This window comes from Pteropus vampyrus, unplaced genomic scaffold (assembly GCF_000151845.1).
Source record: "Pteropus vampyrus isolate Shadow unplaced genomic scaffold, Pvam_2.0 Scaffold378, whole genome shotgun sequence".
Taxonomy (NCBI): Eukaryota; Metazoa; Chordata; class Mammalia; order Chiroptera; family Pteropodidae; genus Pteropus; species Pteropus vampyrus.
The window spans coordinates 342883-368559 of record NW_011889159.1 but is presented as its reverse complement, the minus strand read 5'-3'; the positions used below and the strand labels follow the sequence as shown (position 1 = coordinate 368559).

Sequence of the window (25677 nt, the reverse complement as noted above, 5' to 3'; positions counted from 1 at the left end):
GCTTGAGGGAGCCATCAAAGGGGGTTGAACCTGAAGTTTCCAGCTTGTGATGTCATCATTTGTGTTTGGCATATATAGAAAACCAGAGGGGAAGATGGTAGAACAGTTGTGTCCATCCAGGGGGTGGCTCATTTAGGTCAGAGTTAACAGACTTCACGTTTCTCAGTGGACTAAAATGTTTTCTGAATTTCCACAAGCCAACATGCTGCTGAAGTGACTTCTCTGCTAATGAGCTGAACTAAAGTTTATTGAGTGTTTACTACGTCTGAACACGTGAACCCTACACACAGTCCTTCCTCTCATGGATTCCACAGACATTCCACAGATGAACACATGTCAGGGCCATGGTAAACAGGGTGCTACCAAACCCCCAACAGGCATGCGTATGGGGCACATAATGGGGATTGGGAGGTCAGTGAAGGTCCCTTGAGGAAGGTCATTTTAGGTGAGACCTGAGGGTAAGAGCTTGGCAGAGGAGAGAGAGTAGGAGCATCAAGTGAGGAGGCCCAAGACTGGGAAGGCTCAGTGAATGGAGGAAGTCATCTGAGGCTAGTGAAGAAGTACCTAGGAAAGTAATGGAATGAGATCAAAAAGGAAACCGGAAGCCCTGGAGCCACAGAGAAGAGGGTTAAGCAGAGGAATCCCTTGAAATGATAAGGCAGAGAATTGACACAAGCTGATGTGAGAAGATCGTGACCTTGGAAGAAAAATGAACTTGAGGAAGTGAGGCTGGAGGTGGGGCAGGGACACCCATGAAGAGGCCACTTCTTGGGCCAGATGAGGAATGAGGATGGCTTGGAACTAGGCATGGGCTGTGGCTATAGATTTGAGAAAAATCTTGAATTTTTTGGTAGATTGGAAGTAGACTGGGTGGGAGAGTGAAATGTCAAAGATGATCCTCAAGTTTCTGGCAGATAACTGGGTGAACACAGAAGCCCTTACTAAGATGGGGAAATCGCAAGAAGGGAGGGCTGTAGAGGAAGACCCAGTGCTCCATGGTTTTCCTTGGAGGCCACGGAATCAGGCCTTCCCTGGTATACAACGTGACCTGGTAGGGACAGGGTCTGAATGGCTGTACCCAGGACATGGATGATATTAAAATATTAACTAGCTGCTGGGCACTGTCCATTCAGTGTGGACAGGACCAGGGTCTGGGAGCTGGTCCTGGAAGCTCCTAATGCCTAGTATTAACCCCCTGATCGCCAGGTTGTGGGGAGGTCTTTCATCATCAGTTGGTGAAGAAAAGAAAAGCAGCTACCCTGAGGGCTCTTCAAAGGCTTGGACCAGGCATGATTACCAACCAACATGGAGTCATTTCAGTAGTGAGCAGCTGGTATAGACAGACCAATGCACAGGACTGGATGTTGGTCTTGGCTGTGCCACACTCAATCCTACTTCTGAGGTCTAGAACAAGCCAACCTGGAGTGTAGCAGTTGTTGCACAAATGGTTACTGAGACTGTGCCTCTATCTGTCCCCTGCAGGGCTGTTTCAGTGTACCTGTACCTACTCTTTGTTTGCTGCTCTGATCACGCTGTTTCCTTCCTGCTAGCTGGGCTGCACGGTCAAGAAGGCAGGACAGAGTCTGCTGGGATTGCTTTTTGCAAGCTTTCTCTTTCAAATGGTGGAAAGAGCTGGAGAAGAGAGGATTCTTCAGGCAGGAGCCTTTATCGGGGACTCCAGAGCCTGGTCTCTGCAGATGCCCCTGCAGCCTGTGCCAGGCTCTGTTCTTCTCCACTTCCTGAGAGCTACCTGTCTCTCAGCATGAGGAACCTGGGGCACCCAGCGTTGGCTCTTGTCAGGACCGAGTGGATCGTGCCGACTATGCCAATTGTCAGGGCCAAGCTCATTGTATCGGCTATGCCAAGTGTCGGTGGTATTGCTGACCGAGAAGGGAAGGTTCGGTGGTGAGACACCCAGTTGGAAGAATGCACAGAGGCAGACATGAGGATGAAACGGCAGGCATCAACTTTATTATGCGGAGCACACTTCTGTTAGGAAGTGCAGTCTCTTGCAGGGGGCATGCAGTACTGAGAGCATTTCTTCTGCTCTTTTTTCTTGTGCTCCCCTTCTGCTCTCCATGGGACCTCATGGCTCCTCACATAGCTGAGTACAAAAGTGGCATTCAGCCAGACATGCGTGATACAATAAGCTGAAGAATGTTTACATATTTTCTAACTTTGGGGTCTTATTTCTAGCCGCAGGCCTGGATCACAGCTAGACCTTGGACCAGCCAGACCTTGGACCAGCCAGACCTTGGGCCAGTCAGGCCTTGGATCAGCTAGGCCTTGGATAACAGCCAGACCATGGACCAGCCAGGCCCGGCGCCCACAGCTCTGGAAGCAAGGTTCAGGACTCTGAGCAGCTAACCACAGTGCAAACTCTGAGAGCAGATTTGGGGTCTGCTGGGGTCCCTGAACCTTCTCCAGCTGCTGTGTTTAGACACGCTCCAGAAGTCCCAGCTTTTCAAAGTAGGTAAGTTGGTTTTGAAGACACTTGTGGGTCAAGAAAAGGAAGCAGGGAGCAGCTGGCTGTGAGGAGGAGGCTGAGAGTATGGCAGCATTAGATAATCGTGAGGCTCTACGAAGACCTGGGATCACCTTCCTTTTTTATTTTATTTTATTTTATGTTATTTTATGTTATGTTATGTTATTTTATTTTATTATTATTTTTTTAGGTGAGGCAACCCTTGGTTGACCTCACAGATTGTAAGGAACTTGTCAGCTTACAATCCCTTATTTTTTATTTTTTATGCCTACAGCACCTAGTCTTCCTAGTTGGTCTCCCATACAAGTATTAATCAGGCCCGATCCTATTTAGCTTCCGAGATCAGATAGGATCAGGCTTGTTCAGGGTGGCATGGCCGTAGACCTTCCTTTATTTTAATGATATTTTTGGAGCACTTACTAGGACCAGGCCCTGTTCTAATTCTCATTACAACCTTGGCAGTGAGATGCTATTACCGTTTTGCAGATGAGGACAACCGAGGCAGATAAGATTAAGAAATTTAGCTAAGGTGGTCACACAGAGAGGGGCTGAGGCCAGGGGAGAACTGAGCAGTCACCTCTAAAATATGTCCTTCCCTGAACCATAGGCTGCCTCCCCCCACAATAGTAAGTGGTTTGGGGTCTTTTCTCTGCTCAGGACTCATTTTATCATCTCTGCAGCTTTGTTCCCACTGGGATCCTTTATCCTGAGTCAGAAATCTTCTGTAAAGATATAGCGGAAGCGAATAAACTCATCAATGGGGAATTGACTGGGTACTTGCTGCATTAAGGTCAAGTCCCTGGTCCTGAGCAGGAGACTGTGCGGTGGGATTGATATTAAGGTGAATTAAATGAGCAAACAAAAGCAGGACAGGTGCCTGCGATGGGAGCCACGTTCTCCTTGAGAAGAATGTAGTCTGTTCTGATGCTACTCAGTGATTCCTTGCTCACAATTAGGGGTGACAGAATCACAAGCAGGAGCCGGCATTTTCTTCATGGCAAGGGGACTGAGTCTGGGATCTCTGTCTTGGGGAGTCACTGGTGGTGTATGAACAATGGAGAAATAAAGGGACAGTTTCTATCACGGGGCCCCAGGTACTGAGAAAGGAAGAGCCTGGTTTTCTGGGTAGAGTGAAGCTGTGCTGTGGTTTTATAGCTCCACAGAGGCTTTCAAAAGGGTTGAGAGAAGTCCAGGCTCAGTCTTTTCTTAGTATCAGGGTTGTAAGGGCCCACCACCACATTAACATAATGAATCAATAGGAAAGGCTCTGCTTCTGCCGGGGACTGTGCCAGCTCTGATCTCTGCTCTCCCCTCTGAGGCCAGAGAGCTCGGGGCTGGCCCCTACCTCCTTCTGTTGATTTTCATCTGCTTCCTGCCCTGTATCTCCCCACCTCTGAGGAAAATGGAGGATTGTTCCAGCCGCTCCATGCTCTGTCATCTCACTTCCCTGCTTCTCCTCATCCAGCTACCCACTGGGGGGTCCACAGCTGAGTGTGTCCCCATCCCTCTTCTGTGTCTTCATCAGATGGGTGGGAGCCCCCAGGTCCTCTACTGATTTTTTTAGGAATAGTGGCTATTTGTGGAGGTCCTTCTTTAGAAAGATTACGATGTTCCCCTAAACACTAAATATAATTAAAAGTTTAGGAAGAGTCACCAAACCATAAAATGAGGATAAGAGACCTTGTCCAATGAGGAGTGTATGATGTTTTAAAAGTCAACTATTAAAAATGTGGAAATACCTCTCCTCTTCTTTTTATTTCCCGACTTTGTTGGTATCCTAAGCACTTTTTTATTTATTAACTAATTTTATTCCACAAATATTTATAGAGTGTCAACTATGTGTTAGGTGCTATTCTATGAAGATAAGATTCCTTATCTTCATAGAGCATACATTCTAGCAGGAGATGGTGAATAGTAAAGGCAACAAACCAGTAAAACCTATAGTCTGTTAGAGGAGGTGAGAGGATGAGAAATGCAGTAGAACAGGGTAGGGAGTCAAGGATTTGGGAGGTGGGTGTGGTCAGCAAGCTGGTCAGTGTAGACAGTGAGATGGGACTGAGACTTGGAGGAGGCGGGCGAGTGAGCCCGTGAGGATCCCTATGGAAAGAGGGCTTCTGTAGGTGGGAACAGCCAGTACGGAGCTGGCAGTGTGCTAGGGTGTTCAGGGAACACAGGAAACAAGAGTTGGCTTGAGCATAGTAAGCTGGAGGGAGAAGCAGTAGTGGGGGGTGGGCCATTGGGGGAACTGGGGAGCCATTGCTGGTCTTTGAGCAAAGTAGGGACATGGTGTCACTTACAGGTGAAAAAGGTTACAGACATGGGGGTGGGAGAGGGTAGACACAAGAAGATTAGTCACTGTCATCCTCCAGGTGAGAGGCCAGGGTGACTCAGGCTGAGGTCGAGCAGCACAGGTGAGAAGTCTCTCTTTGAATGTCTGGCAGGGCTTGCGCTGCAGAAGAGTCATGTTGTGGCCTGTCTGCCAGGCTTCAGAAGGCCAAGGACTCTGAGAAGGGGCTGAGGTGAACCTCCTTTTTTAACAAGCAGTGTCTTGGACTCCTGTGAATGATGAGAGTGAGGCAGGTGTTTAACGGAAGTAGCTTTTGGTTCTAGTTTTTAGTTCATACGTAATTCGGCAGAAGAGAAAAACATCGGCAAAAATAATAACGTTAGAGGTGGGAGTGGGGTAGTTCCTGGGAAGTATGATCAAGATCTGACCTAGGTCACAGGTGTACTTTTTGGTCAGTTTCCATTTCTGTCCTAGGAGGGGCCAGATTCGAACTGTGGTTCTCAAATTGTGGTCTGTGGAGCATCAGTGTCACTGTGCCTGTGAACTCCTTAGAAATGCACATGTTAGGATCCCCTACTGAATCAGAAGCTCTGGGGGTGGGGCCCAGCAATCTGTGTTTTACAAGCTCTGCTGGTAATTCTGATGCCTGCTGAAGTTGAGAACCACAAAATTAGAGTCTTTCATGGAAGGGTGTGAGGACAGAAGCAGAGGTGGATGAGGGAGTCTCTTTGACATCACTTCCTGGTCACAAAGTTGTGGTCAGAAGATCTTGCCCTGATTCAGAGTCATTACAGTTCAGTCCATCAGGTCAGGGGTCACCTGACGCCTGCCCTCAGCCTGCCTGGGCCTTCCCACCTGGTGGTGTGTTCCCTGCCCCTAGTCTGTGTATCACCACCTTCCTTACATCTGTGTCCACAGAGGAGTTCTTGGTGATTGGCCTCACGGACCTCATTGTGGCAGTGCTGGGCAGGGACATTATACTGCCCTGTTGTGTGTCTCTGGTCATGAGCGCAGAGAACATGGAGCTGAGGTGGTTCTGTTTCAAGTTCTCTGCAGCCGTGTTCATCTATCAAAACCTCCAGGAGCAGAAGGAGGAGCTGATGGCCCAGTACGCAGGGCGGACCTCACTGGAGAGGGAGCACCTCACTCAGGAGAGGCTGCCGTGTGCATCCACAAGGTCCAGGCTTCTGACAATGGACTGTATTCCTGCTTCTTCAGAAAGGGAGGCTTCTATGAAGAGGCCAGTTTAGAGCTGAAGGTGGCAGATTGATGACTTTATATTCTAGAGTCCTGGAGTATTGGAGATGGGAGGAAACTGGACCATGTAATTTCAGCCACTCATTCTATAGATGAAGAAAAGGAGGCTCAGTCACTCATTTATTTATTCAATAGAAATATATAGAACCCCTACTACGTGCCAGGTCATGTTCTGAGCACCTGGGACACAACAGCGAACCAAAGATCCCTGCCCTATGGAGTTTATGCTCTAGAGGCAGCACATAAATTCATATATAAATAGATTATAGAGGGTGTTAGGAGGTAGTTAGTACTTAGGATAGGAGGCCAAGTAGAATAGGGGAAGGGGACCAGGATGTGGGGTGTGGGAGGGAAGGTAGGCTTCAGCGTTACACAGAGGCTCAGATGGGGTCTTATTGACAATCTGAACAAAAGTTCAAAGAAAGTAGAGATTTAGTCAAGTGTATTTCTGGGAATGAGAGTTCTAAGCAGAGTGAACACCCAGTGTGAAACCTCTGAGATAGGAGTGTGGCTGGTGTGTTCTGAGCACACAAGGAAGCCATCACGGTTTGTAAGATGAGTGAATGGGAGGATGGCAAGAGGTGACAATACTGGAATAAAGAGATGTTCCTGGTGTAGGGTGGGATTGATGAAGGCTGCCTATGGCAGTCAGGAAAAGTTCATAGGGAGTATTTGCTTGAGCAGGCACTCGAATATACTAGACGAGGTCCCAAAGAGCACTTGAGGTTGATGGACTAGAATGTGAGAAGGCAGGTAATTGTGGTTTTTAGCAGATAACAAGATTGTTCTTGAGGCTGGAGTATTTGGGCCCTGAGGGGTACAAGTAATGGAAGTTGGGGGGTTAAGTAGAGAGAACAGTTTGAGAGGGAATGCAGATGCCAGATCATGGAAGATTTGTGTGCTGTGTTATGGAGTTTGGATGCATTGCTGAGGAAATTTTACACAAAACAGGGCTGGGAATGTTTTCTTTGGCAGCTGTGAGAAAGATGGACAAAAGGTGAGCCAGGCTGGAGACGTGGATGCAGTTGCAAGGTGAAGAGGATGACTTCACGTAGTGTGGCAGTGGGGTGGGACAGGAAGGTTCAGATACCAGTGAGGTGTAGGAAGTAGATCCAACTGAGTGAGTAGATTTAGGGACACAGAGAGTTTGGATGGAGAAGAAGGGACTGCAGAGACACCCAGGGTTTTGCTTTGGCTTGTAGCAAAAGAAAATTCTTTTATTATTGAGTAAGCATAAACCAGAATGTGATGCACATAACAGATCATCCACTAAGAGATTGCAAAGGCAAAAAGAAATCTCACCATTTTATGTAGCCAAGCAGATACAACCCATAACATACATGTTTTCAAGGTAAACAATTACTAATCCTCAAAAAAGAGGAATTGAAAGCACCACTGACCACATGTAGTTCACCCTAAATTTACCTGGTAATTGGGCTGACCATCTATGTTAGCTAATTGGTTTTATCCAGAGGAAAACATACTCTCATATCTTTGACGAGAGGTGGTTTCAAAACTCAGAGCACAGTCCCCACTGAAGTTAGACTTCTGCTCTCCCACAGGAAGGGGGAAGTGAAGTGCTATCTCCCTGGATGCTAACATTTCAAAGAGATGGCTCTGCTTCTTCCCTCTGGCAGGTGTGGGGTCTGCCCCTCAAGTGAGCATCACAGGGCTAGAGGAGGATTGGTCCCCGTAGAGTGCACAGCCTCAGGGTGGTTCCCAAAGCCCCAGGTGCAGTGGAGAGACCTCAGTGGAGAGAAGTTCCTGGAATTCTCTGAGGCCCATTCCCAAGACACTGAAGGGCTGGTGGTGTGAGACACCAGCCTGTGGGCAATGTGATCTGCTCCATTCTCAACCCTGTCTTGGGCCAGGAGAAGGCGATGACCATTTTCATCCCAGGTCAGTGCTGCTCCCTGTTCCTAGCAGGGCTGGAAGGAGTGGGCTGGGGGTCCCTGAGTATGCTGGGTTGTCCTGGGCTATGTCCCTGATGGGATCTCTGGCTGGGTGCAGAGCCCTTCTTCCCCTAGGCCTCTCCCTGGAAGCTGACTTTCCTTGTGAGCCTGACTGTGCTTGAGCTCCTCCTACTCCTTGGGCTGGCTATTACACTAAAAGAGAACATTTCGCAAAGCTGCAGGAGCTTTAAGAACTGGAGACTCTGAGTCAGGCTAAGGAGAAGGATAGGCAGACAAAGGAGGAGGCGCTGAAGGCCGGAGGTAAGGCAGGACAGAACCCAAGGCTGGTGCGTATGGCACCATGTGCGTATGGCACCTGGTGCTGAGAGGGATAAGTTAACAACAGGGCCAGAGTCCAGGGCTCCAGCTCTCCAGTAGGCCCAGGGCCCTTGGCCCAGTGCAGGTGGTTGTGGGGACTCAGAGAGGGCAGCTGGAGCCATGGAGGCTTGGATAGGTCTGGAGTTAGAACTTCTAGGATACAGAGAGTTTCTTTTCTGTGACTTGTCTGGGCACACAGTCTTCCCTTTCCTTAGAGATGGGAGCTTATGCTTTTTTTTACACCTCTTTCAGATGAACTCCAGGCACAACTTGGTAAATTCTGCTTTTCCTCCTGAACTCTCTGTGAGAAATTCTGATTCTGAGCTCACCTGTTTCCTGTATGTTGTTTTTCAGACTGGAGGAAGAGAGTTTACCTGGCTGGTAAGTGACTCTCCAGATGTCTTTGGTTCTCCTGTCCCATCTGTGCCCAGGTGTCCCTTTCCTTGTTTCTGTCTAGATACACATATGTGGACCCCTTTTCTTGAGGCAGAAGTGGGAGCTGGTGGGAAGAAGAACCCTGCTCCACGGCCTCTCCTGATGGGGGCTGCTTTTTCCCACCCAGCACTTGGGAACCTGGATATAATGGCCCCTGGAGTCTGTCATGCATCCTAGGCCTCATTCCAACCCTGACATACCCACTATATTGCTAGTTTTATAGCTTTTGGTACATGCAGCTCTTGGTCAGCACCTGGAGCCAAAGGCCAGCTATTATATGATTTCATTAAAGGAGCCACATAAATAAATGGGGTCACTAAGTTTAGGATTGTAACCTCCTGTTCTCCAAAATATCATCCAGGTAGTCTGTGCTATTTCTGGAAGGTGCTGATCAAAAAGTCATGGGGAGAGGACTGGGTTGACCACATGTAGGAATGTAATGGATGGGCTGTCAACATCCTAGAACAGGGATGTTTATCTCCAGAAATAATTTATCTGAGATAGATTGGCCACTTTTACCCCAGAGCTCACCTCACATCCCTGTCCTTGATTTCATCCCCATTTCGCGTTATTTCCCAAATATATCTTTGTCACAAAAAGACTGAATATGAAAGCACTTTCTCACAATTATGGAATAATTTACATTTTACTTCCTAAAATATTTCCACACTTAGTATACTTTTTGATCCTGAATAGCAACATGGAGTAGTAAGTAAAACAGGAGTTTTGTAAGTAAAACAGGAGGTTGTTTCGGCACAGAAAAGCTAAGTGACTTGCAAAAATCACACGGCAGCAGCAGGCCAGTGGTGGAACCCAGCTGGTAATGCAGGTTTCCTGACTTCTGGTCAGGGGATTTCCCACAGCACCTGCTGTTTGCACTTTGCAAGAGGTCATATTCTCTCCAGCTTCTCCCCCTGTAGATGTCTCACTTGTAGACCAGAGGGAGGCCAGGGCCAGCTGATTCACGCTGAGCAGGCTTGTTGTGGCTGAGGTCTCACCAGGGTGTGTTCCCTTTCAGCCTGGAGGAAGGCCCAGCTGTATGCTGGTGACTCTGAGTTTCCCGTGTTTTCACCTCCTTGGCCCTGACTCTACCCCCTTCTCTGTCAGTGGATCCCACACCAGGATGGGGCTGGCGTCCCTGCTTTCCTTGTCACTTTTGTAGCCTCCATCTGAAGAGTGCAGAGCTCCTCCTAGGGAATACAGATCTACCTCCATTCTGGGCTCAGCCTCTATTGCAGGTCCCCGTTAGGGTTAGCAAAAGCTTCTGAACACATCTTGTTCTACTTATTGGCACTTGTCTTTGGTGCAATGACAATTGCGAGGTCATTTGAAAGGAGAGACTGCAGCCAGTTAACACTGTGTGGATGAAGAATTTCTCTTTCCTAGAAGATTTCTGAAGTCCTGCTTGCCTGGATAGGGGTCAAGTCTTCCTAAGGGGGTCCTTGGTTCCAGATCCTTCTTGCCCTGAAATTCCTCCCCTTTGTAGATCTAGTTTTGTTTTTCCCATTTCTTCCTGGTCCTCTGAACTATTTATCGGTCTTCTCTGTTTCCTAATGCTCTGCTTCCCAGCTAAGCTGGGTTTCTTCCTTTAAGCCTCATTGTCTGCTGAGGAAGTAGTTGCTTTAAAGCAGGTGTTCTAAATCTAGAATCCAGAACCTCTAGGATCTTTATGGCCCTGGGGTGGGTCTGTGAAAGATTTGAAATTACATGCAAAATTCTGTGTATGTTTGTGTAACAGGAACAAAAACGCCACTTATAATTTTTTACAACCATTATTTCTCCTTTTACAAGAATTCTGTATTTCCCTGAGGCACTTGGTCCTGGCTGAGTTTGTTAGGGGCAATGTGTGAAGATTGCAAAAGAAGAAACTTACAGGAGTTAAATTATTTACCAGAGAAAGGTGAACAAGAAAAGACTAGGTGGGTTAGAGAGGAGGAGAGGAGAAGGAAGTAGAATGCCTGAGACTGGCCTTGTAGGGATTTTGGGTGGCTCAGAGTAGTGGAAGAGAGACTGCAAGTCACAACCATCGTGGTTTGACTTGGAGAGTATGCAGAGGGTTTGCAAGTTATTTGGGTGCATGAAATGTAATCGCCTCCTTGGTAAATTTAAATAAAGACATATTTATTTTTAGGCCATTTTGAAGAAACCATCTAATTGAGTTTGCCTCTGATAGCGAGACCATCTCAACCTTCCATTGGCAGTCAGGACAGAAGTGTGGTATGGGGATCCTAAGGCAATGAAAGGCTATCCGGACCAGAGGGCCCTTTAGCACTGGGATGAGTTAAGGATCTGTGCCCTCCAAGCCTGTGTAACATGCCCTTCCTCTGCTCCAGATATTTCTGTTTGTGTTCAGGGATACAGATCGTGAGAGACAGATTGGGGCGAGCCATAGAGTGAAGAAGGCCTGTGGACCAGATGCGAGAGGAACTCTCCTTAGAGAGTCTAACTGATTCTTCCCAGGACTTATTTCTATACAGTGATGATCATATAGTTTTCTTCTATTATCTCTCCCTTATTTGCAGAACTAAAGTGCATGTGTTTTAATATATACCTTATATCTCTTTTATTTTGTAAGGATAAACACCATTACATGAGAATCAGCATTTTTATATTGACAGGTTCATATTGTAAGATAGACGAATGTCTGATCTCATTCATAAAATTGGAAAAATAACTTGTAATTTAAAGATCTGTGGATATCAAGTGAAGAATGCACCCGATACATTGTAGAGTCTCAAAATTAAATGCCAGTTCTCTTTACTCCTTCATTCCATCTCCTCATTCTTCTTCTTTAGTAATCTCTATCGATTATGATCTAGAAATTTATAGTTTGGTATCAGTTAATGTCTTGGTGAGGAAGTAAATTAAAATTCATTTTTTTTAAAGGGGCACAGGGGTAAGCCTATTTTATGTGACTTTATTTCCTTCAAGCAAATTAACAGAGATAGAAATGCAGTTTCTCTGAAGGAGCCTACATAGGTGTAGCTGGTGGTCACAAATTACAACCCAAATGTGCAAGAAAATGTCATTTACTTATTTCTATAAGTGTTTTAATCTTGTTCCTGAGTCTCCATCCTGTTGGAAGCAACAGCCCTCCCACTGCAGATATTTCAGGGTCTTATGACATATATAAGCTTTGCTTTGGTCAATAAGCTTCCTTTCTTCTTCCCGAAAGGGAGTATGGAGGTTGGAAGAGAGATGTGGCCTTGAATCAGTGGGGAAAAGGGTCCTTGTGCTCTCCTTTTAGTCATTTCAGATCCTCACCCTGGGGAGGCTAGCTTGATCTTAAGATCCTTGGGTTGGGGTAGGTCCCATTTAGCTGTTTGGTTGGAACTCTTTTATTTTTCTAAACCTCAGTAAATTTCTGTCACCTGTGAAAAATCTGTGTGGTGTTAATTTAGCAGATCAAAGAGAAGGATTTGGGTTCCCCTTTAGTGTGTCAATACCAAAAAACAGAGAACTGCTACTAGAATTAAAATGTGAATAAAGAAGAGAATTTTTAGATGCAGGGTGAATAGCACAAAGCTTTGACCATGATCATGATTCCAGTCATCAACATATTGCCTTTGAGTACTTCCAAGTCCAATGGTAAGGTCAATTGAAAACCTTCTTATCCTGTGTGTATGTTTATTTGTGTATATTAACCATTTTCTTCTTTTCACCGTTATGCTTTTATACAAGTCATTGTACGTTATGTTTATAAGATAGTCTTTAGGTAACAGAACAGTCAATGGGACTGTGAATTTCAGGAAATTTGCAATATAAATATAGCAGTATTGAATACAGTGGGACTTTCTGTCTCCTCATTTTGGGAAAAGGATGAGAATTTCTTCACTTATAAATGTAGCTTTGTTTTGATGAGTGAAAATGTAGAGTTGTCATATCGTTTTATGAAAGTTCAAAGTGTGTAAATCGTTTGTTTTGAAGCTGAATAGCCGAGGGTGTAGACTGTGCCCGTTATCAATATATTGCTTCTTGGCTCCAAAGCTACCCCATATTTTCTCTGTTTCGTGATACTGGAGCTGGACCCCATAAAAATTTTTTGCCATCTGGCACAATGTTAGCTTTTGTCAGTTCAATGCACTGGAGGGGACACTGCAGGACATAGCAGAGGAAATGGGTTCTCTTCTAGGTCTGGTGCTTTTCTTCTTGATTCTACTGTGAGACTGCAGAAGGCCCAGTTTCTCTCACCTTATGGTGAATTTTCTGGCATTGCAGCAGGCTGTTTTCTAGAGGGCAGCTTCCTAGGGGACCTAGTCGCACCCCAATGGGAGGTTTCCTGCCCATGAGCTTTGACCTGTCTCATGTTAGTGAATTTCTTCACTGTCCAGGGGGCCATGGTCCCACCTTGACCAATATCAGACCTGTTGGGAAGATCCTCTCCAAAATTTCTTCCTAACTGTGTACTCTATCTCAACCTTGAGTTAGTGTCTGTTTCTCATATTTGTTATTTCTGTATTTCTTAGAGCTTTCTCTTACTTCTTTTAGCAGTTAACTACTAAAACTACCTGCTGATGGTTCAAAGTTTTTATAAATTTTTTCTTGTTCAAGTGACTGATGTGGTTTCTGTCTCCTGACTGGACAATGAGTCTAAATATCTGAACCACAATGTAGGTTGGAGGAGGGTATGACACTGCTCCCAGTATGTGGGAAAGGGTAGTTGAGGCATTTATAAATTTATTAAAATGGTTAACGCCAACAATAAGTTCATACAAATATACTCTACAGGGTCCTTGTGTGGATTTTAAGTACTCGATTTATCCTCCTTTCCATTTAGCTTATACTTTTATGACACTGTATTATTTTCTGATGAGCTATGAGCATATTTCCTTTGAAATAGGGAGACAAAGAAGGTATGCGTGTGATATAAATTATCCACACAAAATAAGAGTAATTATTACTCCACTAAATAGGAGTGATCTATTCAACCAAGTGGACCAGCTGTCTAAGTAATTCTAGAAATAATGCTTAAGGTAATCATTGCGGTAAAGCTTTGTCAGAATTGACTGATTGAAGAGTTACCTAGGTGTACATTTTGTATTGCATTTATCTTGGAAGTTATAGTGATCAAACTTGCAAAGTGATTTTATGAGCTTTTTATTATCATTTTTTTAGGAAAGTAATTACACAGGAAGTAGATTTATTTTTCTTGGCCACTTTTATTGCAATGACACTCCATAGTGTGGATTTTCTAAACCTTAATCTCCATTTTTATTATAAATTAAAGGCTTGTTTTCTGTGAAGTCCCATGACATCTGTTCAGTAGAAAAGATAACTTCAAAGGTTAGTTATTTTCCCACAGGACATTAACCACTATTTTTTCTTTGACTCAGAATACTTATTTCAAACTGCCCTTCCTTGTGAATAATAAATATCCTATTCTCAAAATGCTGTTTGTGCTTACTTTATATTGTACCATTTCCATCATTGATTAATTAATAGAATACATTTTTTGATTTCTATATTTGAATCATGTTTATGACTTTTGAAAATTATACAAGATTTTATTGCTTTTAGAAACATGTTTTATAAAAGAAACTATATATTAACTATAAGTGTGAAGCCTTTAAAAGATAAATACATTACAAAAATCCTGTGTGACAAATGTAAAAAATAGAAACAATGAAATACGAGTAATGATATGAGCAAGTATCTCTTCTCTGTAGAATTGTAGAGAAGCCTGAAAGTGGAAGAGACATTTTCTAGATCACCCAGACAGGTCTGGGGCCATATCTCTATTCTAAATGAAATGTTTCATATCATATACTTATGAATCCTCTTCTCATTTTATTATGGTACTCCTCCATATACCTGAGCACCCTCCAGCTTCCATTTAATTAAAAAGTCCTTGGCTGGCATTTCTATCACCTCATTCTATCTATGAAATTTGATTGTTATCCATCACCTTTTCCACTCACCTTCCTGACTCTTTTTGTATGGTCTCAGTGAAGAGTACATTTGATGGGCACAGAGTTCTTTAGCCAGAGAGGAGCCCCCAAATAGGTTTGCGTGAGTCAGGTTGTATCATCCTCCCAAAATGGCTGTGCTTCCCCTCATTGGGACCCCTTGTATGTCCTCCCCAGTACAAAGCTTTGTGGAGGAAAATTCCATGTCTCTTGGGTTAGGCCCAGACTGGATGTTTCTTCCTTGCCAGTGGAGGTATTCCTTGGCTTATATTTCACTTCCCCTGCTCCCATCTTCTTTCCTCCCTTTTTCTCTCTCTATCCTTCTCTTATGTTTTACCTCTGATAGCTGCATGGCCATTCCAATGGAGGTGGAGGGATGATGTAATAATCCTATGTGATTAAGATGATTATCCATGTTCCATCTAAAATCATTCTCTCATCCAAAGATGTGAATTCCACATTTGGGAATGACTGGGAATATTGCCACACGGTACTTTAAGAAAGCCCCTCTGAGAGGAGAACTATGATGAAGTGCACATAGCCCTTATATTTTCGATAAGTGTATGCCTGATTAAGCCGGGTTAGTAGAAAGCTGGATCCTTGTCTTTGGTCCATTTCCTCTTATTCTGTCTGGAGATTGTACCTCTGTCCTAAGGTTTGGCATTTTTGCTCTGGTGCACACTTGGAAATGTCACAATGAATGACTTGATTGGGTTTACTGCTGGGCTTATTGTAGAGATTTTTCTGGGAGTCTTGCTTGATCTTTTGACCACTGTATCCTCTTTCTGAGAAGCCATATGGCAGAATCTCTCTGGCTTCAGTGTTATAAAAAAAATGATGTAGTATCATAAGAATGTTAAGAAGTTCAACTACATTTTCTGCAAAAGAAAAGAAAAGCAACAAAGCAAAACAAGGCAGCTATTTAAATGGAAAACTATTTCACTTGACTCAGGACATGTCAGCCTTGGTTTGAGTGTGAAAAGAGAGATTTCAACTCCTGTTTCCTCATGAGGCCTCTGTACCCCCATGGTCTCTCACCATTTGAGCCTGTTCAAGCAGTGAGTGTGATTTTCATGTTTAAAATGCATTTTTTGTTTATCACAATCCTGTTTATAACATTATGCCCATTACTGTACATTTTATATATTTACATTTATCTTATGCATAGAGTTATCCACAGCTAGCTATGGAGCTGGATTTGATGAACCATACAAAGGATTTTCAAAGGTTATTTTGATCATACATAAGTTTTGCCTTTCCAGGAACTGAACTTTTTATGTAAGATGGGACTACATACTATTGGCATTGCTGTGGAGAAACAGGTTTATTTTTATCTTACCTTTTCCTCTAAACTCTTTCTCTGGTTCATTGTTACTCATTCAGTTGAAGCTCAGGCTCTCTCTGCAGTCTAAATGAAATATTTTCATAATTTGGTCTCATATAATCCTGTTTCTTAATTTTGGAGCAGTTATTTAATTAACAGTTAGAACAGATTATATGATAGATGTCTGAGTCTTCTTCAGAATATAAGTCCTATGGAACATGTATCCCCGAAGCCTGGAGCTACTGTGCCTATTATATTACGACTACTTAATACATATATTTTTTTAATGAATATAATTGATTACATTTTATTCTTTGTATTTGCTGCTAGAAATTCAGGTCAATTTGTGGCTTATATATTTCTAACAATTGGCATTTTGTATTTATTTTTTACATTTCCACTCTTTTATTTTCCTTGATTTCTTCTCCTCATTTTAGTTTTATAGTTGTTCTGAAAGCATTTTTTATGAGCTGCTCAAAATTATTATTTAGAATAAAGTAGCATATAAATAAGTACTCAAACAACCCATTATGAGTGAGATATCTGATCCAGCTGAGGCGTTGGACTGTCCTAATCACTACCTTCTCCATGTCACTTTTTCCTTTTTGGCTTCTACAGTGTCAAACCCTTCCACTCATCTGTCTCAATCATTTCTTTTGTCCTTGCAGTCTCTCCTTATACCAGGTTTTAAATGTCTTTGTTTCCTAGGAGTCAGTCTTAGATTCTCTTCTCTTTTCCCCTAGATATAATTTCCTGACATATTCTAGAAGTCGGCTCTTGCCCATGTCCTCAAGACTTTCATATCTATGTCTGCTCAACCCTGTTTTTGAGCTACAGAACTACATTTTTATTTAACTTCTAGACACCCGAGGCATCATGTGGCACATGATATTGTTTTTGTTTTTTGTTGAAAAGGGAAGTTAACTGGTAAATAATTTCTACATTACATTTTAAAATTTAAAATCACCTTCTCATACTACAGGTAATCCGTATCAAACTTGTTCAGAATATAACACATTACACTTGCTCTTGATTGCAGAATACTACTTTTCTTTCTGAAATTTCCCTTGATGAATGTCCTTACCAGCATCCCAGATGTCCAAGTCAGAGGTCACACTTAATCTTTCCTTTCAGTCATCACCTTCAGTAATTCTAGAGTTTTGTCAATTCTATTTTCTAAATACCATATATTTCCTCTCATACAGGTTTTTGCCAGTTAAGAAACAGAAAGTAGGAGCCAAATGGGGAGCAAGAGGTAGTACAAACTTTGTTACTAGAAATGGGGGAAGAGAAGGTAGCCTGTGGCTAGGGGAGCTGCAAGTGTTACTCTGGTACTCTTGGAGTGGATGGACGTTTCCAGCTTTGGGATCTCTTGGAATCCAGAAATAATGGCTCCTCTCTGATTATTCCACATTATTTTTTTTTCATTCCTCCAGCCAACATGTTAGTTTAAGCTCTAATGATCTCTGCTCCAGACTGTTGTGTTTGTTTCCTAATCTGCCCAGTTTACTCTCCACATGAATTCATTCTTTCACTCATAAAACATTGAAAACTGAGTATATGCCAGGCAATGTGTGCCTAAAGTACCATGTCCAAGCTTAAAATTTCTTTGAAATTGTATTCTGTAAAAAATATCTATTTTAAATTAAAAAGAATTTTTAAAAGTATTGATTAAGTACATTGCCTAATTTATCTCTTCCTAATGAAGAACAACAAAAACAATAACCTGGAGAGTAAGCTCAGTGCCTGAGGAAGATGTGCCACTCCTGGCCTGAAGGTTTGGGTGCTTGAACTTCCATTTGCAAAGCATTCTAGTATTGGAAAGAGCTTGAGATTTAGAGTTCTGTCTACAGGGGCTTGCATGCTGCATGTCTACTTACCGGCTATGTCAGGTAGGCAAATGTTTTGCTCCTTTAACCTCATTTTTCTTATCTGTAAAATGGCAATAAGAATACCAGCCTTGTAGGGATGATTGAATGACACTGTTTGGCAAAGCTCCTGGCACCATGGCTTCTATATAGAAGGCAAATAAGAATTCTCCACAGGAGGTTGTGCTTGGTAAGCTAGATGAAAAAGAAAAGTATATTTGAAGTAGAATGAATAAAATATGCAAGTAAACAGAGGCAAAAGAGAGCAAGATCTGCTCAGTAAACACTAAGTACTTTGCAATGATGAGAATGTTGGGTGCTGGAATGGGAGCCACAGAGATGAGGCTGATATAGGTTTTGAGTAGAAGGTTAATACCACTACATTTTAGATTTCAGGTCACTCTACAGTGTGGACATTGAAGATATAGGTAGACCCTTAGGAGGCTAAGTCATCCAGATGAAAACTCTAGAAATTCTGTTTTCAGGCAGGGGTAGATTGGGTGGGTTGTGGATAAGGGATAGAACCAATAAGACTTAATACTTGTAGAGTACAAGTGATCAGGTAGAAGAAATTTGGGGTACTTTCCAGTTACTCTGCCTGGGGATATGCTCTGAGACATGAAGTTCAGAAACAGGAATGTATATTTTTGCAGCTTAGTGAATCAAAGCTTTTGCAAGGCTGGATTAAGTTGTAGTAATGGGCCTAAGCCATGGATGGAAGATGTGTCTCAGACAGAATGTGAAAGTGAGAAGACAGCAGGTCAGAACCTTGGAAACAACATCATTGAAGCAAGAGGAGCTCACCAGGGAGAATGAGGACGTTGCATCAGGGAGGCGGGAGGCTTCAACGTACAAGATAGTTTGCACCAAAGAAGACTTCTACCTCTGGGCGAAGGCAGGAGTAGTGTGGGTAATATTTGGATATAGTTTTGCAAGCATTTAATAGAAAATAAAGGAGGGATAATTGTGTCTTTTAGTCCTGTAAACTCTGTGTGTGTGGTCAGAAAGATTCAAAATGATATTGTCTTTTCAAGGGGTTGGCCCTAAGATACATAATCTTCTAGAACTAGGAAAAGAATTAAAGCCAACAACTATCAAGAAAGGCTGGCACCTTGTCTAGTGGATTTAAGACCTGAGTCATTTCTATTCTCTAGTGGGAGTAGAAGTCAAATGGTAAGTACAAAGAGTAGAGAAGTAAATGAGTGGTGAGGAAGTAGAGAGAGTATTAGTATGACTCCTGAAAAACTCAGTTATGAAGAATGGTAGAATGATAGATCCTGACAGTTTCTTTCAAGATTGGAGAATCTTGACTGTATTTATATGTATGTAAGGGGTTAGCAGGGGAGACAGGAGAGAGACTGAAAATGAAGCAAGGGTCTCTGGGAGGTAGGAGATGATGGAATCTAGAGCAGGATACTGAAAGGATGGTCCATAAATGAGCAGCATTAGCATTGCCTGGGAGTTCGTGAGTAATGCAAAATTATTGGACTTCATCCCAGGTCCAATAAATCAGAATCTATGGAGGGTAGGTCTTTAACAAGCCCTCCAGGAGATTCTAATTCACTCTTCAGTTCAAGAATAACTTGATTAGAGCACAAGTGGAGGCCGAAAAATTTGGATAGAAGCAGAAATGTCACTTCTAATATGAAAGAAGGACGTAAGGACAAATATCTGGGGTAGTTGACAGAGTTGTGGCTTGATAAATTTAATTTTCTGTGTGTGCGTGAAATAGCAGGCATGATTCTCCACTGAGAATGAGAACTATTAAGGGTTTTAAGAGGAATGCTGAAGATTTGAAAAAATTGCCCCGGGCAATGGAAAAGGGACATGCTGAAGTGAGCATGTTGGAGGCTCAGAGGATCATGGAAATGAGAGAATTGGGAGTTGGACCAACTTACAGGCCTTTTTTTTTTTTTTTTTTAACCTTCTGGCAACTGAGAAGGCAAAGTTGATCTGATCCAGTAATAGGATGTTTGCAGTGGGAGTGTAGCTGAACTGACTGATCATGGTTTAGGCCAGAAAGTTTCAAGAAATAAAATCGGTAAGGGAAGAAAAGAGACTGAATGAAAACCAAAGGGTGAAGTGCTTGGAGGTACTAACAAGGTCAAAGAAGGACAGTGGGAACACAAGAGTGCTAGAGGTTTAAGGATGGTGGGCTTTGGCTAGAGAGCAAGATGCTGAAGTATGAGGTTTCATAAGGGACCACCAAGTATGACCAAAATGCAAAAACCACCCAATAACTAAGGCAGAGGCTAAAAAGAAGGAAATGGGAAGGAACAAAACCAATTTAAGAAAACTTAAAAAAAGAACTATAATGAATATCTTCAAAGAGATAAAATTAAGTATCACATCTGTGAAAGAACCAGATGGTTAAACAAGGAAATAATTAAAAAATAAGTACAGAGCTCCTAGAAACTTAAAATGAGAGCTCACAATAAGAATTTATAAAGGTATGAGAAAGTAAAGGAGAAGTATAATGCATACATTTCTCTGCTTATGGTTTCCCATAAGATCCTTAAGCTTTCTTCACTTTTTTTTTCCTTTTTTCTTTTTGTTCCCATAACTGAATCATTTCCAATGATCTGTATTTGTATTTCCTGATCCTTCCTTTTGCTTGATCTGGTCGGCTGTTAAATCAATCCTTCCTTCCTTCCTTCCTTCCTTCCTTCCTTCCTTCCTTCCTTCCTTCCTTCCTTCCTTCGTTCTGCCTCCTTTCTCTCCTTGTTCTCTCTCTCTCTCTCTCTCTCTCTCGACATTGGTTAACAAAATCCAACACGTTTCAGCTGTATGCTTTAACAGAAAGACGTATATATGTTTACACCGCATGTTCATCTCCCATAGTTAAATTTCTTTCTGTCACCACATATTTGACCCCTTTTACCCTGCCTACCTTCCTCTCTCCCCTACCCTCTGGTAACCACTAGTCTATAGTCCATGTCCATGAGTCTCTGTTTGTTTGTCCAGTTTGTTTATTGCTATTAGGTTTGTATCCCTCATATAAGTGATAGCATGTGGTTTTCAACTTTTTCTGTCTGCCTTATTTCACTTAGCATGATTATCTCGAGATCCATCCAGGTTGTCGCAAATGGCAGTATTTTATCTCTTCTTATAGCTGAGTAATATTCCATTGTACATATGTACCACAGCTTCTTTAGCCAATCATCTATTGTAGGACACTTCGGTTGCTTCCAAGTCCTGGTCACTGTGAATAATGCTGCTATGAACATCGGTGTGCAAATATCTTTTCGGATATGAGTTTTCAAGTCTTTGAGGTAAATACCCAGTAGAGGGATTGCTGGATCATATGGTAGATCAATTCTTAGTTTTTTGAGGAACCTCCATACTGGCTTTTTTGAGGAACTTCCATAGTGGCTGTACCAATTTGCAATCCTACCAACAGTGTATGAGAGTTTCTTTTCCTCCACATCTTTGCCAACACTTGTTCTTTGATGTGTTGATGATAGCCATTCTGACAGGTGAAGGTGATATCTCATTGTAGTTTTAATTTGCATTTCATTGATGATTAGTGACCCTGAGCATCTTTTCATATGTCTATTGGCCATCTGTATTTCTTCTTCGGAGAAATATCCGTTCAAGTCTTCTGCCCATTTTTTTTTTGATTAGATTGTTTGTTTTTTTGTTGTTGAGTTGTATGAGATCTTTATGTATTTTTGGATATTAACTGCTTATCAGATGTATCATAGAGAATATCTTCTCCCAGTCTGTTGTCTGTTTGTTTTGTTGATGGTTTCCTTTGCTGTGCAAAAACTTTTTAGTTTGATGTAGTCCCATTTGTTTATTTTTTTCTTTTGTTTCCCTTACCTGAGGAGATATATCTGAAAAGAAATTCCTGTTAGTAATAACAGAGAGCTTACTGCCTATGTTTTCTTCTAAAAGCTTTATGGTTTCGTGTCTTACATTTAAGTCTTTAATCCATTTTGAGTCTATTCTTGTATATGGTGTAAGATGGTGGTCTAGTTTCTTTTTCTGCATGTATCTGTCCAGTTTTTCCAACACCATTTATTGAAGAGACTGTCTTTACCCCTTTTATATTCTTGCCTCCTTTGTCATATATTAGGTGAGCATATAAGCATGAATTTATTTCTGGGGTTTCTATTCTGTTTCATTAATCAATATATCTGTTTTTATGCCAGTACCATGCTATTTTTATTACTGTAGCCTTGTAGAATAGTTTGATATCAGGTAGTGTGATACCTCTAGCTTTGTTCTTCTTTCTCAAGATTGCCGTGGCTATTTGCAGTATTTTATGGTTCTATATAAATTTTAGGATTATTTGTTCTAGCTCTCTGAAAAATGCCATTGGTATTTTGATAGGGATTGCATTGAATCTATAGATTGCTTTGGGTAGTATGGCCATTTTAATGATGTTGGTTCTTCCTACTCATGAACATGGTATATGCTTCCATTTATTTGTATCATCTTCAATTTCTTTTTAAAACGATTTATCATTTTCTAAGAACAGGTTTTTTACTTCCTTGGTTAATTTGATTCTCAGATATTTTATTGTTTTTAATGCAATTGTAAATGGGATTGTTTTCTTAATTTCTCCTTCTAAAAGTTCATCATTGGTGTATAAAAATACCACTGACTTCAGAATATTAATTTTGTATCCTGATACTTTACTGAATTCATTGATCAGTTCTAACAGTTTTTTAGTGGAATCTTTAGGGCTCTCTCTATACAGGATCATGTCGTCAGCAAATAACTAGAGTTTTATTTCTTCTTTTGTAATTTGGACCTTGTATTTCTCTTTCTTGTCTTATTGTTGTGGCTAAGACTTCCAATACAATGTTGAAGAGAAGTAATGAAAATGGGCATCCTTGTCTTGTTCCTGATCTTAAGGAAAATTCTTTTAGCCTTTCCCCATTGAGTATGATGTTAGCTGTAGGTTTGTCATATATGGCCTTTATTATGTTGAGGTATGTTCCCTCTATTCCCACTTTGCTGACAGTTTTTATCATAAATGGATACTGGATTTTGTTGAATGCTTTTTCTGCATCTATTGATATGATCATATGGTTTTTATCTTTCGATTTGTTAATGTGGTATATCACATTAATTGATTTGCAGATATTGAATCAACCTCGTATCCCAGGAATAAATCCAACTCGATCATGGCGTATGATACTTTTAATGTATTGCTGAATTGCTAATATTTTGTTGAGGATTTTTACATCAATGTTCATAAGAAATATTGGCCTACAGTTTACTTTTTAATGTAATGTCTTTGTCTGGTTTTGGAATCAACGTAGTGGTTGCCTCATAAAAGAAGTTAGGGAACTTTCCCTCTTCTTGAATTTTTTAGAATAGTTTGAGAAGAAAAGATGTTAATTCTTCTTTGAATGTTTGGTAAAATTTGCTTATGAAGCCATCTGGTCCAGGACTTTTGTTTTTTGGAAAGTTTTTGATTACCAATTTGATTTCTTTGGTGGTAATCAGTCAGTTCAGATTTTCTGTTTCTTGTTGACTCAGTTTTGGGAGATAATATGTTTCTAGGAATGTGTCCATTTCTTCCAGATCGTCCAATTTGTTGGCGTATAATTGCTTGTATTATTTTCTTATGATCCATTGTATTGCTGGGGAGTCCACAGTTATTTCTCCTCTTTCATTTCTAATTTTATTTATTTGAGTCCTCTCTTTTTCTTCATGAGTCTGGCTAAGGTTTTGCCAATTTTGTTTATCGTTTCAAAGAACCAGCTCTTGGTTTCATTAATCTTTTCTATTCTTTTTCTAGATTCTATTTTGTTTATTTCTGCTCTAATCTTTATTATTTCCTTTCTTCTATTCACTTTAGGCTTTGTTTGAAGTGTAAAGTTAGATTGTTTATTTGAGCTTTATCTTGTTTCTTGAGGTAGGACAGTATTGCTATGAATGTCCCTCTTAGGACTGCTTTGCCTATGTCCCAGAGATTTTTGAATCATTGTGTTTTCCTTTTCATTTGTCTCTAGGTATCTTTCAATTTCTTCCTTGATCTCATTGTTAACCCATTCATTGTCTAGTAGCATGTTATTTAGCCTCCACGTGTTTGTGTATTTCCAGTCTCTCTCTCTCTCTCTCTCTTTCTCTCTCTCTCTCTCTCTCTCTCTCTTTGGTTGATTTCTAGTTTCACACTATTGTGATCAAAGAAGATGGTTGATATGATTACAATCTTCTTAAATTTATTGGGATGTGTTTTATGTCCTAACATGTGGTTTATCCTGGAAAATGTGTGCACTTGAGAAGAATATATATTTTGCTGCTTTGGGGTGAAATGCTCTGAAAATATCTGTTAAATCCATCTGATCAAGTGTGTCTTTTAGACCCATTGTTTCCCTATTGATTTTTTGTATGGAACATCTGTCCATTGGTGCCAATGGGGTGTTAAAGTCTTCTACTGTGAGTGTATTACTGTTGATCTCACCTTTAATGTCAGTCAATAATTGCTTTATGTATGTTAGTGCTTCTATGTTGGGTCATATATGTTTACTAGGGTTATGTCCTTTTTATTGATCCCTTTATCGTTATGTAATGCCATTCTTTGTCTCTTATTATAGCCTTTATTTTAAAGTCTGTTTTATCTGATATAAGTATTGCTACCCTGGCTTTTACATTTCCATTTGCACGAAATATTTTTTTCCATCCCTTTACTTTCATCTGTGCATGTCATTTGATCTGAAGTGGGTCTCTTGTAGACAACATATGTATGGGTCTTGTTTTCTTATCCATTCGTCTACCCTATGTCTTTTGATAGAAGCACTTAATCTATTTTCATTTAACATGATTACTGATAAGTACACAGTTACTGCCATTTTACTGTTTCTATTTGTTTTTTCTTTTTTTCCTCTTCTTTTTTACAGAAGTCCCTTGAACATTTCTTGTAATACTGGCTTGTTGGTGATGAATTCCTTAAACTTTTTCCTGTCTGGGAAGCTCTTTATCTCACCTTCTATTTTAATTGAAAGACTTGCTGGGTAGTTGTAGATTCTTGTTTTATATAACTTTGAATATTTCTTGCCAGTCCTTTCTGGCCTGCAAAGTTTCCATTGAAAACCCAGCAGACATTCTTATGGGAATACCCTTGTACATAACCGGTTGCCTTTCTCTTGCTACTTTTAAGATTCTCTCTTTTTCTTTGATCTTTGGTGTTTTAATTATGAAGTGTCTTGGTGTGGGTCTGTTTGAATTCCTCCTGTTTGGGACTCTTTATGCTTCCCGAACTGTATGTCTAATTCCTTTGCCAGGTTAGGAATATTTTCTGTCATTATTTCTTCAAATAGATTCTCAATCCCTTGCTCTCTCTCTTCTGTTTTGGGTACTCCTATGATGCGCTTCATGTTGTTTCAGAGGTCTCTTAAACTATCCTCAAAGTTTTAAACTCTTTTTTCTTTTTGTTGTTCTGATGGGTGTATTCTGCTACCTTGTCTTTCAGTTTGCTGATTTGATCTGCTTTGTCCAATCTCCTGTTGAATCCTTCTAGTGTAATCTTCATTTCAGTTATTGTATTTTCCATTTCCGTCTGGTTCTTTTTTATGGTTTCTATGTCTTTTTTTATGCTTACTATCTCTCTGTTGAGGTTCTCATTGTGCTCATCCATCTTCCCCCTAAGATCGTTGAGCATCCTTATAACCATTATTTTGAACTCTGTTTCTGGTAGGTTGCTTGCCTCCATTTCTTATAGCTTATTTTCTGGAGTTTTCTCCTGTTGTTTCATTTGTGGCATTTCTTTGTTTTCTCATTTTATTAGCCTCTTTGTGTTTGTTTCTATGTGTTACAAATATTTGTTTCATCTCTCAACCTTAGCCAGATGGCCTTATGTAGAAGTGGTCCTGTGTAGCACAGTGGCAC

At 41.3% G+C, this 25677-nt stretch overlaps 1 long non-coding RNA gene and 1 pseudogene across 1 annotated transcript in view; one reads left to right on the top strand and one right to left on the bottom strand.

Moving 5' to 3' along the window:
* Nucleotides 1-2750: 2750 nt before the first annotated feature.
* On the bottom strand, nt 2751-2869 carry LOC111731477 (annotated as a pseudogene).
* Nucleotides 2870-8578: 5709 nt separating this feature from the next.
* Nucleotides 8579-25677, top strand: part of LOC111731466 — an 18351-nt gene continuing 1252 nt past the window's right edge. The window contains exons 1-2 of the long non-coding RNA XR_002777152.1: nt 8579-8680; nt 12054-12060. This is a non-coding gene — a long non-coding RNA (uncharacterized LOC111731466). The remainder of the gene's footprint in view (nt 8681-12053; nt 12061-25677) is intronic.